General features: G+C 40.9%; 1 protein-coding gene across 1 annotated transcript in view; it reads right to left on the reverse strand.

Annotated features, from left to right (window-relative positions):
* shank3a (SH3 and multiple ankyrin repeat domains 3a) overlaps positions 1-18785 on the reverse strand; it is a 188671-nt gene that overhangs the window by 40100 nt on the left and 129786 nt on the right. The window lies entirely within an intron of this gene.

Consider the following 18785-nt stretch of genomic DNA (forward strand, 5'->3'; position numbering starts at 1 on the left):
GACAGAGAAAGAGAGAGATTCCTTCTAAGTTCTGCTGTGGTAATTAGAGATGAATGTATAGTTGATATTGATCTTCCCTGCAGGACTGAGGCCAGCATGCTCATTTCTACAACACTCATCCATTATTCCAGCAAGCTCACACAGACACACACACACACGCACACACACACACACACACACACACACACACACACACACACACACACACACACACACACACACACACACACACACACACACACACACACACACACTCCTCAGAGATCACCAGCTGGAACTGAAGCTTTGCCTGAGCGAGCCCTTCTTCTAAACCGGTTGCTAGGATACGGCAATATGATGTTGCAGCCAGCAGACAGCCTGCTAAATGATGTAGTCTACTTCCTCCAAACTATATTCTACTCTGGCATGGGGACATGTCACAGTGATGTAACCTGGGGCACTATGAGAAGCAGCCAACTGGACTTCATCTTCAGTGACATGATAGTAAAAGTTCAAACATCAGCCATTCACAGGATTCCTTGCTGTGTCTTTTAACAAATACGTTACTTTCTCGAGGACTTACTGCTGCACTGTGCCCACATCTCACTTCCCCTAAAATTCAAGTTCATCCACATCCTGTTCAGAGACACACATGTAGAAACCATAGAGAGTAAAAGAATGGACACAGCGACGCCATATATATACTTTGATGGAGACCAGTGAAGTCACTTTTCCGGTGATGGCTGAGCGTTACTGCGCAGCCTTAAACTGAGCTTGACGACGTAGATGTGACGTGAGCAACCTGTCTGAAAGTTGTAAGTCTTTCGGTAGCTGTGCCAAGAGAAATCTCAGTCATTCAAAATCTTGCAGAGACGGAGGGTAGGGCTGAGCGATAAATCGATTTTATTGATTAACTCAAATTACATTACATGTCATTTAGCTGACGCTTTTATCCAAAGCGACTTACAATTGTTATACAGTATATGTCAGAGGTCACACACCTCTGGAGCAACTAGGAGTTAAGTGTCTTGCTCAGGGACACATTGGTTGATGTATCACAGTGGGAGTTGAACCCTGGTCTTCCACACCAAAGGCAGGTGACATATCCACTGCGCCATCACCACCCAGACCCGAATTTGTAGTTAACGTCGATTTGTTAAAATGAAAAATGTCTTTCTCCTTAACATCCGCCGACGCTCCCCTCTGGGCCCCCGTAGTTCCAAACGGGCTCAGCCCTCCTCCCGCGTGTTTTCCATAAAGATACACAAACAGATAGGGAGCATGGAGGATCAGTGGTTAGCACTTCTACCTCACAACAAAAAGGTTCTGGGTTCGAACCCAGGTCATCTCAGGCCTTTCTGTGTGGAGTTTACATGTTACATGCTCCGGTTTCTTTCCACCATAAAGACATGCATGCTAGGCAACTAGGACTACAGTTGAAAATTAGCTGACTGGCTAACACTAGTGCATTTACAGAAATGTTCATTAATGTGAATTGTCCTAATCAAATAAATAAACAAACAAACAACATGGCAGGTACTAACATTAGTTCTTTTCTTAACTAGTCGTTTCATTACTTACTTAACCCTAGTCTCCGCCGAAACGACCGGCAGCTCGAACTGAAAACTGAGCACCATGCGGAGCACCAGAGGCGGAGTTGAGGAACTCTGTTGTGGCTCAACTCATCTACTAAATGCCGCTGATACGACGAGCTGTGACAGAGGTCTGTAGCGGCTTAAACAACTAGCAATCACCGCTCTGTATCATGGAGCTCTTCTTTGACGTTTTTTAACCGCTAGTTACTACGAAGGAGCTTGCTACAGGTATGCTACATTCATGAGACCATGGGATGTTAATGTACGTTAGCAACAGGTGAAAATAGGGGCAAGGTTGCGCGATAAAGTTAATGATTTGAACTTTTAGCGAAGAACGAGAAGTGAATTACCTGTGTGAAAACAGCTTTATCTCATGCATCCGTTTTGTTGTTGAATATATAGCATAATTATATAAATTGGTCATACTTTCAGGGGGGGCGGGCACCAAAGAAATACAATGGTACACTCAAACCAATTTATTTTTCCACACAACTGGAATGAATAATCATAATGGTATACATGCCCCACGGGTGTGCGTGTGTGTATGAGTCAAAACAAAATAAAGTTTTGTACAATTTCATTGTCATCTGCAGACTGATTTTAAGTAGGGGGGGAAAAATCGATTTAAATTGGATTTTTTGTAAAAAAAAATTGGGGACTTTTTTTTTTTTTCGCCCAGCCCTAACGGAGAGTGTAGGTATATGTAAGGAGATAACATAGGCACAGGCAAATTATTGCTAACTAAAATGCTAGTTAACATTAATAATAAAACTTGCCTGCGAGCTTTTCTTGACTATACGGTAATTTCTCTACTGTGCGACAGTAGGTCACATGGTTATGACACAATTGTTAGCCTATTTTTACAAAATCGACTGCTACAGGGTCATAAAGTGAGATACAAGGTAATGGAGCCTTTAATACATTGTTGTGTTTCTTTAGAAATAAACAATGGACAAATTCAGTCTTTAAACGTTTCAGATGTAAAGTTATTTGCTGTCAAAGTGACGCCAAAATGAATTGGAGTCAATACAATGCAAACAGATGGTGATGGTTAACCTACAATCTCTTGTACGCTTTCCGGATGCTTGCTTAACCCCTTGGTAGAAACAGGCAAGAGCAGGAGAGTGTGTTTAGAAACATTAAGCTTAGAGTATTAATCTGAATGCATTCTTTCTTCAGATTTTGTCCTAGCTGTCTTGTCTCATCCTGTGGCATATTATATAATTAATGCTCTCTGTCTATGTCAAGTACATGAGCTATCTTTACAAGTAGTTATTCTACACTGCCACTGAAAGAAAACTGATTTACTATCAATGCAAAACAAAATACAAGTTAGCCTATCTATGTACAGGCTTATTATTTAAAAAAATATTGAAATGCACTTGTTGACTGGAGATGCACACCCAGCTAAACCTCCACTCTGCCAGCCTAAACATATAGAGGAGAAAGAAGCGGTGCGCAAGAGGGGGGAAAGGCTGCTTATCGACTTCCCACTGTAAAAAACATGACACTCAGCACACAGAGGATACATGGACTGATCCCCCTCTCTGATCTCAGCTTAACACAACTTTACCATACCTGTCTCCTGAGAGCAGACTTACTCGGTCTCTTTATTTCCATGTTTAAACCCTTTTATCTTCCTCTCCCAATCCTCTCTGCAGTGTTTCTGAATGATTTCTCGGTCATGAACTCCATCCCCCTCTTTGTCTCTGTCAGTGTGTCCGTCTATACTGTAATGTTGTCCCTGCAGTAGATAGGTGCCGGTTGTGCTCTCTGTTCCCCATTGACAGAAATGAAAGAAAAGGTGAGACCTCTTATTGATCTTCTAGGACGCCCTCGCTCACTTCCCTTACTCCTTTATATCCCCACTATTAATCCATTTCTGGTCCAAGACACCGACACCTGACAATATGGACAGAATCGACCACTGAGTAATGCAAGCAAAAGTACCTGTTTTACACATCTAAAAAATCCATGTACACCTTCATACCGTAGGCTGTTATTCCACACATACATAAGTAATATACATACAAATGTCTGCTTCAATTTACTTTAAACACACCCCAGGCACTCTTAATGCAGAAATCAAGCCAATTGTCAGTGAAGTCAAGGAAAGGTCAGTTACACACACACACACAGACACACACACACACACACACACACATACATACACAAAGATAAGTATTTTAAGTACATAACATGTTTGATAATCCTCACAATGCCCTCAGAATTTTATAGCAGATGGTCTCCACAAACACACAGAGAAAACATAAACACTGTAAACTAAATTTCACTGACCCTCTAACACTCTTTGTAAGTCGTTAAAGCTGTAATTTAGCCGAAATAATACCTAGCTGTTTTGATTAAGTGATACTGTGTATTTACAGTAAATCTGGTTCTACAAATACATTTATTTCCTTTACTTTATACAGTATCTGGCACAAACAGACACAACAACCGCATGCATGTATAGTACTGTATATGTCCACACAGCAAAATGGCATGCATGTACCTCTACCTTAAACTGCCACTCTGTTTTGTTGCTTGCCAACACCGTGTTGGCATGGCAACTGTCCTTGTGAATCAGATGTGGGCTCACAGGAGCCAAGTGGCAGGAAGGAACTCAAACAGTGCATCTCTTTGCAGGAGGATTTACAATAAGTGTGCCGCGTTGATGTTTTCGTCCAACCAGACCACTTTGGGACCACTGCCATGTGAAGACTACTATTTTAAAACTATGGGCTTGTGTCAATGCGTGACAATGGACATTTTGCATTTCTCAAAGTTAAAGGTTTTTACGATAAACTGATTCAATCCAAAAACAAACATTGCAAAGCAGTCACTACTAGGGCTGGGTACCGAACGTCGATACTTTTATGGTATCGAAAAAAAATACTCCAATCCTATGAGTATCGAAAAATTATTTATCTTTCGGTGGTAAATTTCGGTTCCAAAAGCATCTGAGCGCATAAGCGCAAGCTTATCTGTCCTCTGCATACTGACACAGAGCGGAGCTCCGACCGACACACACACACACACACACACGCACGCTAACGGAGAGGTGCGGACGGAGTAAACTGTCTGCAGTGTTGTTGAAGTCACAGAGAGTCACCGTTGGTCTCAAGTGTGGTTACAGTTTTTTAAAACTTCACGCAGGCAGTGTTTGCTGGGATATGATATTAATGCCGAGGTGATATTAATGGCGAGCAGAAAGCGGTCGCGGTGCTGTTGACGTTACACTTCCTCTTAGACAAGCAGCCACAACGGTGGTTTCTCTGCCCTGATGACTGACTGACAGGCTTGTAAGCTTGTAAGGCAAGGCACTTTTATTAATGTTACTCTGAGTGAGCAGTTTTACCAGATTTTTTTAATTTTGATAACTGTTTTAATTCACAATTAAGGTGGAAAATAAAAGCTTTGTGTTTAATGTATTTTTGTTGATGTTGAAATTAATTTTAAAACATATGGTATCGAAAAAAGTATCGTTAGGAATCGGTATCAAAACTGAGGTATCGAAATTGGCACCAGATCGAAAGATTCTGAACGATACCCAGCCCTAGTCACTACTAAGGTTTTGTAGATGTAACTGCATTTGAGACTGGTGACTTCAAACAACTATATTTGCTCATCTGCTCTGAGGAATGTTATAAGGTCACATTCTGCGATAAAGAATTTCTGGCTCAGTGGTGGAAAAATCACTTTCTAGTTTATTGGACCTTCTCCATGAAGAAACATCTGACCAATAGCTCTTACAAATTACAGCTAAACACTAAACTAAAACTAACTAAAATGTGTTTCTGACTAAATAATAGGTAGAATTTTGATGCCGAAGGGCAGGCAAAGGCAGTAAAAATTATGTTTGCAAGTACCTGATGTTCATACTGAATGGCCATTTGTTTTTAACTTAATTTTAGAGGTTTTGGAAAAGGATAACATCTCAAGAACTTGATACCTGGGTCAAAATGAAGAATGAAATTATTTCTCAAATGGAGGTATTCTGTAAGAATAATTACACTGAACAAAAGGCATGAGTGGCAGCTGACCTCAAGCAGGAAAATAAATAAACTTTGATACTGTGGGTTTCACTTAGCTTCTTTCCCCAGATTTTCCACCATGCACATTTGTGCCGTGGTTTTGTTCCGCCACGCGTCATACCACTCAGAAGCGGAGCATCTTGCCTGCCCGACTCGCAGATTTTATTGTCTCTACAAGTACTTGAAAGAATAATCACGTATTTATTGAGCATCTACCTTGCACTCCAAGCACTCCTGCAAATAAACTTCATGCCTCTCTTCCCTTTTCTGGAGTTGTCCTTATAAAAAAGGTTTGTGATGTCTATTATTATGTTTTTCCATCTCCGAGATGAGTCTTTTGTTGTTTATGGTGTTGGCTAGGAGAAATATACAATATTGGGGGGTGTCTTTTGGTAAATTGACAGAATGCTCTTGCTGTTTTACTTCCTGCCCAGCTGTTTGAATGCCCCGCGAAAATAGACCTGGTGCGTATCTTTAGAGGAGCAGAGAGCTGCTTCTCGCACGCTTCTGGGACGTGCCGTGATGTGGGTGGTGGACTATCAAGCATTGACTTCAATGGCTGCGATTGCTCGGCCTGGTCGCAGCGCCTCTGGAATGTAGCGCAGATGCGCCAGGTGAAAAATAGGGTTTAGGAAGAGTTGCTTCACTGAAAAACAATGAATGCCATTTAATCTACTCTCTATGGAGGTTAATTGGGTCTTAATCTAACAACAGTTCAGTACATGAGGCAATCAACACCTCAGCTGGATATCAGACAATAAGAGGTCAGGCCTATCTCAAATGTACCACTAGAAGCAGTGACCTGCTACGCTGAATCATAATCACCTCCACGGGTAAACTAGTGGGTGCAAACACACAGCATATGTTGACATGCAATCATACACACAGTCACACAAGAACACACACCAGTGTACACGTGGTAATACAGTGGAGTAGCCACTTGATTATGTACACCTATTTACAGTAGTAGCATGTTGTGCTCCCTCTAGAACAGCATATATTTGTCTGGGAATCATTGTGCAAGATGCTGGATGCGTGCAATGTGGAGTTGACTGAGTTGAGCAGTTGCTGCAGTTTCAACAGCTGCCCAGTCATGTTGAGAACTACCAATTACCAAATATGCTCAGAAGGGTTGAGGTCTGGGCACTGTGCAGGCCACAGAAGCAATAAAAACCGTGTTCAACAAATCATTTGGTGACGTATGTGCCTTGACATGGTGCATCTTCATGCTGGTGGTGTGGATAAGCTGTAGCCATGAGGGACTGACATGGTCATCAACAGTATTAAGATATGCTGTGTTGTTCAGTCATTTTTAAGGTGGTATCAGGAACCCTAACGTGTTAATGTGTACCAAAAGAACACACACCATCACATCTGCTACAACCGGCCTGTGATGTTTACACCTAACTTGATGGCTCCATGGATTTATGCTGCTTGTGCCAAAATTCAGATTCTTTAATCAGCACAATGCAAAAGGGGATTGGATTTTTCTCTCAATGGACCAGTTTTGATGTTCCTGTTCTTTCTTATACATATCACAATTTGAATTACACTGGCTGAATCCGAGCTCAAAGTCCAATCCAGAAGTCCAGAATAGAAGTAAGACTTTGTCTTTAACACTGGCCAACATACTGTATTGTAAAGCCTCATAGAAATCCACAGACAGTTATCATAGTTTAGTGGATTAAACATCTCATTGAGCAATAATGGAAAATGCTGGGCTTATATAGAAATAACATACAGACGAAGCATCAAATGTGACAAGAAAAGAGAGTAGCATAATAGAGAGCCCCAGAGAATGAAACAAAGGGAAAAAATTTGACAGAACAAGGCTTGCATTCAGCAATGACAAAGAGAGATGAGAGCCAGCTAAAGACAGACACAAGCTGACACAGGGAAAGAGCTATCTTTCAACAGTTATTCATGAGTGTCCAAGAAGTCTGCTGTCATCATGAAAATGGTGAAAGGTCGGGTACCATATTGTTCTGTGTATGTGTGTGTGTGTGTGTGTGTGTGTGTGTGCGTGCCTGCATGTTACTTCTGAGTTTTGCCTGGTTGGTTAAGTCATGGCTCCCAGTTTAAAAATAGCATCATTGAGGATGCAGAGCTATTTATACTCTTCACACACCCTGCCTGCAAGCTTCAATGCATCCCTGCTCGAATGTGTGTGTTTGTGTGTGTGTGTGTGTGTGTGTGTGTCTGCCTGTGTGTGACAACCGATTGAGCTCATTTTAATTCTTGCTTTGCTTCGCTCTATTGCTTTGAGCTGAGTCATTCATTTTCTTTCTCCTTCTCACATCGTCTTTGTTTCTCTGTACACCAAGCAACCAACACACAGACAGACACACGCACACACGCGCACACACACACACACACACACACACACACACACACACACACACACACACACACACACACACACACACACACACACACACACAGAGTGAGGGCAACTGAATTAATGAAGGAATAAATGACAGCTGGTGAGGAAAGGACTAGACTTTTTAAAACACATACACAAACATTTTTCACAGGTATCAGGTGCGTCAAACTACTATATTTGCCTGCAAAAACATAAAGGATGCAGCTGTGCTGAGAAAGGCTGATGGCTTACTGCCACTGATGCACTCACACTGATTCAGACAGGGATGCCATGGATGACTTTCCAAAGCCAAAACACAGCTTGATTTCCATAAAATGCCATGGTAGGCTTTCTGCACATTGGATTTGCCATCAGAAACACATGGAAACTGTGCATCTTTGATATCATTATTCACATACCAAATTGAAATATTGGGATGTAGCAATGTTAAAGAAAGAAAATATAATATTGGGGTGATAACTGACCTATTTTTGCAACTATTTAACTCCTACCTGCTGAATGAAAGTAGATGTGCTGCTTTGTGGTACTATTATGGAGTGCTTAGACAACCTGCCTCTTAAATTTGTCTCTCTAGCTGCTGCATACTATTCTTAATGCTTTCCATTGAACTGCTCCACAAAAGCAATCTGTCACTTGCCTTTTCATTTTTACAGCATTCACTGTTTAACTGTGGTCTTCAGGCAGACAGATGTATATATGTATCCAAAATAATCACATTCAAAGTGATGGACTGTACATTTTCTGCATCCATATTCCAAAGTTGCATAATGTAGACATAACAAAATAGGGAAACAGTGAGACAGACAGAGTGAGGAGATCAGTAATTAGTAAGCTACCTGGTAGCTTGTTCTACTGGTGGTAGCATAGCTCTAAGCAGGAGCTTTGTGACGAAACACAGGCTATTGTAATTTTTTCACCATTCTGTTGCTGCTCTCACTGCTTTGCTTCTTAGTTTCCTCTGTGTCTCTTTAGCATAATGAGTAACAAACACTATCAGCATTGTGACCACTAGTGTTAAGAGGTATTAGCATGCAAGAATCACACAGACAACAACCTTTAACCCCAAGTGGAACATACCAAAAGTTTCAAGTTTAAATTTCAGAAGATAAGGACATTAAAGTCTTATGAATGTTTAGATTATTTTTAAATGAAATGAAATATGAATACATTGGGGACCCCACCTTTGGTCCTGACCTCTGGGTTAGCTCCCACTATCATGTGGGAATTGTACTATTCTCTATTAAAAAACCTAGAAATAATGTGTTACTGAAAACACTCCACAGCACTATTCCGTGTTTGCATGTGATGTACAGTAAGTGTAATGTAATGTGAAAGATGGACTTGCTGAGTAAGTATATATCTCAGCCTACATAGCTGTGTGTGTGTGTGCACTTGACATAAAGTGTGTGAAGGTGAGAGTGGAGAGCATTCCAATAACCAGAGTGGAGCTGTTATTAGATTTGGATCCCTGCACTTGTTATTAAACCTCAGTTCAATTCAGTGTAATAGAGAGAGAGCACAGTTGCATCTTTATGAAACAAGGAGGACACAAACGGAGAAATGCTAACACACGCCTACACACACGAAAGAGAAAGGGGGATGACTATGTTGTTTGCGCAACAGGTATGGTTTTCATTACTTGTAATATATGCGGAGGAGAAAACATGCTAATGCTCTGGAGGGAGAACAGAGGACACATGGAACCATATCGATTAAGTATTATATAGCAATACTGGTTATAATAACAGAAACTGAATAGGTAAAGAAATGAAGTGTAATGACAAGAATGGAGGTGGACATGGAATAGGAGAAGTAGAGATGGCTGACAATTAAGAAGGTGATGTGGGACAGTGTGAGTGGACCCCAGAGTAGATACAAGACTGAATGAAGTAGAGAGACAATAAATAAGTAGGAAGAGCGATAGCCACACTGCTCTGAGTCAAATGTGTGTTGTGTTTGCTGCATGTTCCTTCTCACAGGACTTATTTTGCTTACAAGAGGGCGAGGGAGTGGTGCAGTCTCTGGCTCATCAGTATTCAACTGAGAGAGAGCCTGAAAGAAATAAAGACTTGAAAAGTTAAAGAAAAAATTTGAAAATATAGAAGAATAAATGGCTTTTGTTGTGAATGACAGCAGAGTCAGGAGAAGGAGTGGAGCAAAGGAAGAAGGCTATGGAAAAAAAAAAAGGAAGAACAAAGAGGGCTGGAGTGTTGTAAATTATAGTGGGAGGAAGCAGAGGAAGAGAAGAGGGAGGAAAACTCCAAGGCTGACTCAGAGGGATCCCTCTTTCTTTTCTTCTCATGTTGTTCGTCCCTCCCTCCCTCCCTCCCTCCCTCCCTCCCAGGCTTGAGTGATGCTACATGGCATTCCTCTTCTTTCATTCTCACTTGCTTTTTATTCCATTTCTCATTCATTCTGTCCTTCTGTGTCAACCCTCAGGTGGAGACAAAAATAGAACAGGCTATCTAATAGTCACCCTCTGTCTTTGCTTCTTCTTTTTTTCTTACTCCAGGGCAATATCACTCACATGCCTGGCTCTGATGGCACAGAAATAGGAACAAACTATTAAATTCAATGGTGAATTATCACATGGGTGACCCTGAATAGTCGAATATTCCAGACTGATCTCATGAAGTGGCGTATGTATGACACGCAAATTCGTATGCCATTTTGGCGTGTTATCAAGACGCAAAATCGCTTTTTAGCGTGTTTATCAATGCAATTCCCCCACCATTGACCTACATTACGAGTGAATTTTCGCCATAGCTAGTAGGATAAAAAGACGTAGGTCCGCAGAGGGAGGTTGGTTGGGGACTTTCACCCAGGAGAGCTGGGATCGCGTTCCGCGTGTGGCGATTTTCAGTTGTTTTTTTTTGTTATTGTTTTTTAAGTCTTCCCCAATGTTTCTTTCCTAAACCCAACCGTTTATTGTTTTCCTAAGCGTATTTTTGTCGTTTTTTTCCGTGTTTTTGTCGCTTTTTTGGGTTACTAAAGCCTTTCCCTGTGTTCTTTTCACTAAAACCTTTTTTTTTTTACGCGTGTGACGTTGTTCTCGCGATAGTACTTCACGTTCTCGCGATAACACACAATGTGGCGATGCCACGTGTGGTGGGTACGTTTACATAGACGTGGAAAGCTCAAAATGCGTACAGATAATACGCCATTTGGCTTTAGGAAAGTGGCGTGTATGTTTACGCAAAGTCATGATGCCATGTTGAATATTTGATGCTTCGATCGAAGGACCATGATTCTCACAGTCGAATCTTTGCAGAGGTGTTATGAAATGAGAATCATACCATTTGGGCTATATTGGGGGTGCTCAATGTCGGATTTTACATATAACTACCTGTTTTCTCCCAATAAGTTAATATACAGCATATTATTATATAAATATCAACATATAATGCGGTAAATCAAAATGTGCAAAGAAAGAAGCTTTTAATAAATCTTTTTAAAGTGCGTGAGTAAATCAACAAAGCCCCATGACAGATTAAAGTTTCACTTTCCATGATCCGTGACCGATGGAGAAGCATCTTGGCAGCAGGGATTTAAACTTTTAACTGAAAATGTCTGTAAAAAAGAAAATCTTAAGTGTGGGTACACTTTGAAATAGCAAAAGATGTTACAAAGTAAGGCATGATCTGTCTGCCTCAATGATCACCAAATCCCGCACACCAGACTAGCAAGCCACGGCCATATATACAACGAGGCAACGTTTGAGGCAGAAAAAAAAATTATGACAAACGGATTGTAAAAGAAGTATAGAGTGTGCGCTTCTCGTCAACGGGAGCGCGTGCCAGCTGCTGACTGCTTGAGTGACACGCGAGCACGCGCTCCAGGCCACGTGCAATTAATCTTCTACACCCCTGCAACACTTATACAACAGTACCTTGCCAGACCTTCCTCCACAGCGCTGTGGAGGGCCTGGCTAGTCCACACAGCATTCTGGGATGGGAGAAAAACTGCTGTGGTTTATTGGCATTTTTTTAAACCAATCACAATCGTCTTGGGAGGTGCTAAGTGCTGGACGGAGCCACAGTGCCGCTGCAAAATAGCCTTGGGAAGGAACTTGTTTTGGTGGAACATGTACGTTCAAAAGTTGTTTTATTCGTACAACAGAACACTCAGATTCGACAGACAGACAAACAAGCACTCTGGATTTACCCTGCAGAGATCTGAGGAGCAGTTAACCATAGTCCTCATAAATCGACCAAAGTTCAAAATTACAACACAAAGAAAGCGCAAGGTAACGGACATCTGGCCGAAAAGAGTGACATCCCGCCAGCACCGGAGCAATCCCGGAAGTGGAACGTCGTGGATATAGACTACTTATACAATAAGAAGCTACTCTTTTTATGTCTGTGTCCTAATCGGTTGCATGTTTTCATACAAAAGGAACTTTACACACAGCGTTATCACAGCTGAGGCAAGACTTGACCAATCAGATTTGACTATGTAAATTCTTAGTCGGGGACACCCTTAAATTATCATTAATATGTATGCATGAGCACACGCAAAAAAATCTCCATCAAAACATGGACACATACTGATATGACAAAATCATATCATATGGTTTCACATGGTACACCGACCAACAAGGAACAGAAAATAGTGGAGTTCTCCATCAGAGTATGCCAGTGATTGATTAGCTGTAGACCAACCATTGATTGTCTGTTGATTGTTAATAGATCAGTGATAGATTGTTTGTTGTGGAGTCGTTAATCACACACCTAATAGTTTGATTGACGAGTCAGGGTGACACATAAATGATGGTGTTTATGCTGTGATAAATGAACATGCTGTAATGAGCTGAGCAGCGCCCATGCTCCAGCCTCCGCTAGATATTATTACATGACAAAAATGTTGACTGAAATTGCATGTGGATGCATGTGAGAGTTAGGTTGGCGAGTGGTCATCAGGGGGCTGAATTAAAGGACATTAATAACAAGGATAATCTCAGTTCTTGTTTGATTGTTGTTGTTTTTTTCTGGGAGATTCTGCGTGTATTTGGAGGGAGAGCTCAACAATAAGAGGTCAAGACACAAGGTTTTTCAAAATGTGTTAAAAGCTACTCTACCTGACATTACCAGGTAAGGACATGACCTTTACACACGCATTTTCACACCCACGACGGCAGAGTAGGTTGTCACTGTGCAGGACAAATATGCCTGTTGTTAACAACCATCTGGAGTCACTCAGTCAGTTCAGCGCTGTTCTCAGCGTGCCCAACTCAAACAGTGTGCATCACATTGAACATGATAAAGTGATTGTAAATTAAAAGGATATCAGTGTTTTGTTGAATATGTATCTCTGTGTCAGTCAATGGCTCCTGTTAATGCAGCAGTTTTCTTGTTCGTGTTTATTCATCTACTGATTAACTAATTCATGTATGTTAGGCAAGCATGGGTTTTAATTTCAATTAGAGGGTAAGTGTGGGATGATCCTGTGAGCTAGCGTGCAACGTATTGGCACGTTTGGACAACAACAAGATAAAGAGGATGAGAGTGTAACAGGAGGACAGGTGGTGTGTTCAGCAGGGAGCAGGTAGGTGCGTAGGCGGGACTTTGCACCCCACTGCCATTCTGATTGGATAGCTGAAGGTTAGCTGTGACATCAACGTCCTTGCCTTGGGCATGTCCAGTATCAATAACACACACACACACACACACACACACACACACACACACACACACACACACACACACACACACACACACACACACACACAGCTTTGAACATTATTAATGACCAACGAGTGAAATCTGTTAATAAACTGACTCGCCTCAGGTCCATACTGTGATAATAATAATTTCTCCTGTGGAACATGGCATACACGCTCTAACCCTCATTGCCAACATACTCTTTCCTCCACTGCCCCAATGCAGACGGCACTATGCTATTACATCTTTGTGGGCTCTCAGGGTTTCCTCGTGAGGGGTTGGTGAGGGGCATGTTAAAAATGTGCTTTTTAGGAATGATACATTTTTATTCACCTATCTTGTAGCCACACTTTTCACATCTATGGATCATACCTAAGAAGAGCGTAACATTTGACTTACGCTGTGTAGCTAGCAGGTAGTAAGCATGTGTAATGAGTAATAAGGTGAGGATGCTTTTGGGAAACAACCTACAAGTGTAAAATTGTGTGCAAAAGGGGTGCTATTACTGTTTTAGCCTTAAGGAATGTTCAGCAGGGTTCTCTTTAGACACTCTTTACATCACTACAGCTACGTCTCTAAATGCCGTCATACTGTACAATAACTTTAAATGCATTCAACACTGTTGACCTCAAAGGTTATATAGTTGATCTAAATGAGGTCTCACATTGTGTTAATGAAGTGCAAGTAAATGGGTGGAAGGCACACATTGCAGAATGTTTACCCTACAATAAATGATCAAAAACACTAAACCCGTATAAGCAGTGTATATCTGATCAAAAAAAGATATATATTGTGTCTGTGCATGCATTTGCGAATAGGTACAAGATAGAAAGAGAAAGACAGACAGAACAAGGGCAGAGAAAGACAGAGAGACATTTCTCCCATATGTGCTTCGGATATTAGGACAGCTGGTTGCTGAATACTTGAAGGATGCTGTTTATCTAACTTGTGGGAGGCAATTATTTACACTGTGCTGCTCAAAGACAAACACACACAGAGGCAGACATTCACTTACAAATCTACACACGTGCACGCATCACATACACACTTCATGATGCAAGCAACAATAGAGAGACGCTCATACTTGCACAAACACAGAAATACCCACACACGCGTACGGTACACTTCATGCAACTAGCAGACAGAGAGGAAGTCTAATTAATTCAACTCAAGCTCACTGTTGGAGGCTAAAAATGGTAGTCTAAATAGTCTAAAGTCAACACTTAGCACACAATATCTCACCCAACCTGTTTTCTAAGTAGCAGATAAAATGTAGGAATATGTGTAAAAAAATATGTAGGTAAAAGAATATTGTTTCTTAGAACCAAATGGAATTTTTGAAAGTAGTGCCAGACTTTGTGCCTGACACTAGACTTTCATATTCTCAAGCAAACTAGAAAAATCCACCTCCAAATTAATAACAAGAGTTAAACATCAAAATTGATGATGATACTTGATGATACCAACAGATCCATTTGAAAGTAATTCATGGACTACATTACATTAATTAAGGGTAAATTGCACAGAATTTTTCGTGATCTCTCGCCTTCAGGCAATAGGTGCAAAGTTGCTGAGGGTACTCCTATCCACCATTTCTGGATGTGTCTAAAACTCCATACTTTTTGGTCTCTCCTATTCCAATGGTATTCAACTGTTTTTAAATGTAATTTAACCCATGACCCTAAAACTGCTTTACTTAGGTACTCCACAACCGTTGGAAAAATTAGACCACAACGCCCGCACAGCCTTAAGCCTGATTTATGCTTTTGCGTTAAATCCATGCCGTAGGAGAGGGTTAACTTTTCCTGCTACATATTTCCCACCGTGGCCAGAAAGCACAGGGAAGACACTTTGCTTCTCCCACTATGCCTCTAGAGTCAGCACTCGCTCCGAAGTTAATCACGTCGCTCTACAACACATTCCCCACAAACACATGCCGGCCCTGCTATTAGATTGACGCACACAACAACACAACTATAAACTTCAGGCCACATACGTAGGCTACGGCAAAAGCTCTGCGTAGAGCCTCTGCAGAACCATAAATCACACTTTAGCGTACAGCATGATATTTGCCAAGAGATGCATTGTTAAACTATGGAAATCTGATTCAGCCCCCCAAATTTGGGACCTAGTTAAGGGAGTTGATGGGCATTTTGCATGTCTGGCAATCCTTCAGAATAGGGGTTACAGCACATCAAAGAAGTCTCTCTTCTTTGTATGAAGCACCTTACTGTTACTATCAATGTATATGTGTGTGTGTGTGTGTGTGTGTGTGTGTGTGTGTGTGTGTGTGTGTGTGTGTACGCATGCATTTTATTTGTATGCCTTGTTTTAATATGTATGCAAAACCACTATGAATAAAATGTTTGGAAAAACATACCAGAGCTGTAATGCACTTAGCACCTGTTGCTTGGTAACAGACAGATGCATATGCATTTTAGTCTTAACAATAGCAACTTTTGAAGTCAAAAACATAATGCATTGTGCAGTGCTTCATTTTTAAAATCTTGTTCAAAACACATATAGTATGTGTAGCTATTGTTGGAGAGACATGAGAAGAGAAGCATACCTTCAGACAATGGGTTTAACAGAAAGCTTTTGCAGTTCTATGACATGTGATCAGTATACCAGCATTAGTACGTACATGGCTGAGCTACTGTGAGTATTCCCAGAGATCATAACAGCAGTAATAGTTGCTTTCTAAACATGTGGACCTAGACCTGGAATAATCCATTAAAACCCAGTATATGTGTGTGTGTGTGTGTGTGTGTGTGTTTGTGTCGGTATAGCTGGTCCAGGTATCCTCCACTGCCCATAGCAGTGTTAATATTCTGCACACACTGGGTGCGGCCAAACCCCATTAATCATGTTTGTGAATGTCTAATTTCAACGTTACTTGTGCTGGTTTCATTTTCATGGCTGTCTGCAAGATTTATAATGGCGTTTGGTGAAGGTGTATGTTGTGTGTGTGTGTGTGTGTGAGATGTAATACATTGTTACGGAAGCATGCTCTTAAATGTGTCACCTTGTTGAGGAGAAGAATGTCCTGAACGTGCAGTTAATGCTCCCAGCGGGGGAACCAGCATGTTGATACACACATCTGTTCCGTTGAACAGGTTTTTGTGTTCCTGTGTGTTACCTTTGCACCTGCAATTGTGTGTTGACTTTGAGCAAGTGTGTACAATGTTTGTGAATGTGTTTGTATCTGCGATTGTGGGTTTGGATGGGGTCACAAGTGTGCAAAAAGCTGTGTATCCCTGTTTGTTACCATGGTGATAGTAAGTGGCCTTTCAAGAAATGTCCATCCGGAAGATGAGATCAGATTACATCAATAAAGGGGAAGACTGGAAACAAGCACTGGGGTGAGCAGGGGAATGAGTATAGAGAGGGGATGCAAGAGGGTGGGGGGGATGGTCGCAAGTGACCTGTTAATGGAGTGTACCAAAGGGATCACACAGACAGAACACACACAACACACACACACACACACACACACACACACACACACACACACACACACACACACACACACACACACACACACACACACACACACACACACACGACCCTGCTAAATGGCGGACAGCAGAGCTGTTTGTCTAGACGAAGGCTGTCTAGAGACATTGATCTCAGACAGCAGACCAATGGACTGACAATCACAGAGTAAAGACTGGGAGTTTTTCCAAACAGTTCTTCATATTGGAGGAGGAACTGGTTGGATAAAACACATGCTCATGGGGACTGTAGCATTTGATTCAGTCATTGAAACTAAGCACCCATTTAGGGCCCATCTACTGTTGCTCTTGGGGGTTATATGTGCATCTATCAGTGCTAGTCTAAGTGAAAATGAAGGATGAAAATGTGGAACCATAAAAAGTCTTTCTTCCCGTTACACATCTCAATCTCACAGATTACTTTTTTTTAATTGGTTTCACACAGTAGATCTAAATTGTAAACTTGTAAATAAACCGTGGAAGTCACTACATAGAACACAAGCCTGCAACATTCACATCATTTATTTGTGGTAGCAGAATGGTAAAGAATTTTGCCTCCTTGTTGATTTACAGTTTTAACCACTTTGTCATCCTTCTTTCAAAAATAAAAATTATTTATGCACATTTTACCTTTATGTTCATCATCATCATTAATGTCATTGGCACAATCCTCTTCGTCTTCATTATACTGGATGTCAGCTATAAAGCATCACATGGATTAATACATAACTATTAAAAAGATAGTGTCATATTTTCATTATAGTGTAAATACTTAATTACTGTAAAATGATACAAGTAAACAAATTCATAAAAACACAATGCTCAAACCTAAACATATGTACTGGCTTTCTACACTTAATGCATTAACAGTAAATGACTAGAATCACATTATTATTATTTTTTAAGCCATAATGGCAGAGTCAATTTGGGAGTCAACTTAATTTAAAAGTAGTTACTAAGTAGTTAATAGCTTTGTATCCTCGTGGCCATGGTAACTAGTGTAGTTTTTTTTTTTCACTGTCCGTTTTGTGGAATAATTTTAACCATTAGAAGAAAAGTATTTAAGAATGAGGCTCATTGTCACCACTGAGCTAAATGCTGCTCAGAAATCTAATGAGCCTGATATACAGTGGTAGGGTTTACTGTAATCGATCCAACTCCATATGTAATTAAACTAAGGGTTCAAACAGAAAATGATGATAAAATTATTATTGATGGTGGCTACAATCAGAATGACAGTATTTTCGGAATAGGTGTGGCGCACATCCAACATACCGATATGAATAAACTAGGCGACAATATGGGGATCAGTTGGATTGCCAGAATTTGGCTGAATTTAAATTTACAGTGCACAGCCACACAATCTCAAATGCCTAGAAGCTCAAATCGGATTTGCTGACTGAGAGGTGCTTGGAATTTGTTTTGTGCTCTCTCAAATCAATTGTCATCAATATACGTCCATACTGCTACAGCATGGATTACATACTGAATATTTCTGCTAACACTTATGGGGAATCTTAACATTAAATAACAAACAGGAGTTTTTAAGTTTCAGTCGGCTATTGGTCATTGCAAGAAATCGATCATGCTGTGTAAAAAGCAATAAATAATTGAGGAAGACCCTAGAGCTGGGCGATATG

Source organism: Perca flavescens, chromosome 8 (genome assembly GCF_004354835.1).
Source record: "Perca flavescens isolate YP-PL-M2 chromosome 8, PFLA_1.0, whole genome shotgun sequence".
NCBI classification, from domain to species: domain Eukaryota; kingdom Metazoa; phylum Chordata; class Actinopteri; order Perciformes; family Percidae; genus Perca; species Perca flavescens.